At 45.0% G+C, this 2,444-nt stretch overlaps 1 pseudogene; it reads left to right on the forward strand.

The window, feature by feature from the left end:
* Window positions 1-1,034: 1,034 nt before the first annotated feature.
* Window positions 1,035-1,692, forward strand: LOC115506913 (annotated as a pseudogene).
* The last annotated feature ends 752 nt before the right edge of the window (window positions 1,693-2,444 follow it).

Consider the following 2,444-nt stretch of genomic DNA (forward strand, 5'->3'; position numbering starts at 1 on the left):
TGGGTGGCTTAGTCGGTTGAGCGTCCGACTTCAACTCAGGTCACGATCTAACGGTTCATGGGTTAGAGCCTCGCATCGGGCTCTGTGCTGACAGCTTGGAGCCTGGAGCCTGCTTCCGATTCTGTGTCTCCCTCTCTCTCTGCTCCTCCCCTGCTCAAGCTTTGTCTCTCTCCGTCTCTCAAAAATAAATAAATGTAAAAATAATTTTTTTTAAAAAAGAATCTCCTATGGTTCGCCTTCCTGTTTTTATCTTATGTTTCCTTCCCTTCCCCTATGTTCATCTATTTTGTTTCTTAAATTCCACATATGAGTAAAATCATGATATTTATCTTCTGACTTTTTTCGCTTAGCATAATACACTCGTTTCCATCCATGTTGTTGTAAATGGCAAGATTTCATTCTTTTTGATCACCAAGTAATATTCCATTGCGTGCATATATATATATATATATACACATATATATTCCATATAATATTCCATTGCATATATATATATACGTATACCATATATATGTATATAGCATATATTTGTATATACCATATATATGTATATATACCATATATACATATATACCATATACCATATATATATACCACATCTTCTTTATCCATTCGTCAGTTGATGGACATCTGAGCTCTTTCCATACTTTGGCTATTGTTGAAAGTGCTGCTGTATACATTGGGGTGCCTGTGCCCCTTCAAAACAGCACACCTGTATCCTTCGGGTAAATTCTTAGTATCGCAATTGTTTAGAAAGTTGTTAATTCTGACAGGTATGAGGTGGTATCTCACCGTGGTTTTTATCTGATAATGCAGTATTGGTAACTGTAGTCACCATGCCCTACATTAGATTTGTAGGACTTATTTATGTTATAACTGAACATCTGTACCCTTCGATCAACATCTCCCCATTTCCCTCACCAACCCCTAGGAACCACCCGTTTGCTTTGTTTTCTGAGTTCAACTTTTTAGATTCCGTATATGAGTGGGATCATACAGTATTTGTCTTTGTCTGACTTCTTTCGCTGAGCATAATGCAAACGGTAGGATTTCCCTTTGTGTGTGTGGTATGTATAGCTGTCACATCTTCATCCGTTCATCTGTCGGCCGACTTGGGTTGTTTGCAGGTCTTGGGTGTCGCGCACAAAGCCGCAGCGTGCATAGAAGCCCAGACGTCTCACTCCCCGTCTCCTCTGCACGGGAGCGGCTCCCCTGCCGCGGTCCCTCGTCCCCTGAAAAAGTACGCGGTGCCCGCTTGGTCCCCTCGCCCTCCTCGGTTAACACCTGCCAGGTGTTGAGCGGATCACTGTCCTCGGTGGTGCTAAAATCACCCCGACGCTGACGGATCGGATCCTCAGCCACTCGGCAAGGCCTCACGTCCCCTGATCTCACTCGCTTGTTCCTAGCGGCAGCTTCGGAACCAGGGCCCTTTCGAGGGACGTCGACACAGCGGCCAAGTTCGTTGGGGCTGGGGCCGCCACGGCGGGGGTGGCTGGCTCTGGGGCTGGCATCGGGACTGCATTTGGGAGCCTCGTCTTGGGTGAGAAGACGAGAAGCCCTCTGTGAAGTAACGGCTCTTGTCCTATGCCATTCTGGGCTTTGCCCTCTCGGAGGGCACTTGGGCTCTTGTGTCCGACGGTGGCCTTCCTCATCCTCGTGGCCGTGGAAAGGAGCCACCTCCACCTGCCGTAGGTCCTTGTCCTGTGTCTCGTCTGCATGGGTGTTCCGCCTATACCTCCCCAGGCAGCCTTGGCAAAGCGGTTGGCTCAGGGTTTGACAGAGGGAAGACAAATAAATACTGTATTAAGAAAAAAGAGAAGGAGCACCTGGGTGGCTCAGTCGGTTGAGTGCCCGACTCTTGGTTTCGGCTCAGGTCATGATCTCACGCTTTGTGGGTTGGAGCCCTGGGTCGGGCTTTGTGCTGACAGTGAGGAGCCTGATTGGGATTCTCTCTCTCTCCCTCTCTCTTTGCCCCTCCCCTGCTCATTCACTCTCTCTCTCAAAATACATAAATAAACTTTAATAGAAAAGAAGAAAGTGCCGATAACTCTTCAAGACAATTATTTCATTTCCTATATATATATGTGTGTGTGTATATATATATATATACATGTATGTATATATATACATGTATGTGTGTATATATATGTATACACACACACACATATATATTGAAAAGTGAGATTAATGGATCATTAATCCATTAATCGTCCTATTTTTAATTTTTGGAGGAATCCCCACATTGTTTTCCACTGTGGCTGGACCAATTTGCATTCCCACCAACAGTGCACAAGGGTTTCTTTTCTGTACATCACGGTTAATACTTGTTATCTCCTGTGTTTTTGATGATAGCCCTTCTAACAGGTTGAGGTGATAGGTCATTGGGGCTTAGATTTGCATTTCCCTGATGATTAGTGATGTTGAACACTAATTTACTTGTTAGC

This window comes from Lynx canadensis, chromosome X, assembly GCF_007474595.2.
Source record: "Lynx canadensis isolate LIC74 chromosome X, mLynCan4.pri.v2, whole genome shotgun sequence".
In the NCBI taxonomy this organism is placed as follows: domain Eukaryota; kingdom Metazoa; phylum Chordata; class Mammalia; order Carnivora; family Felidae; genus Lynx; species Lynx canadensis.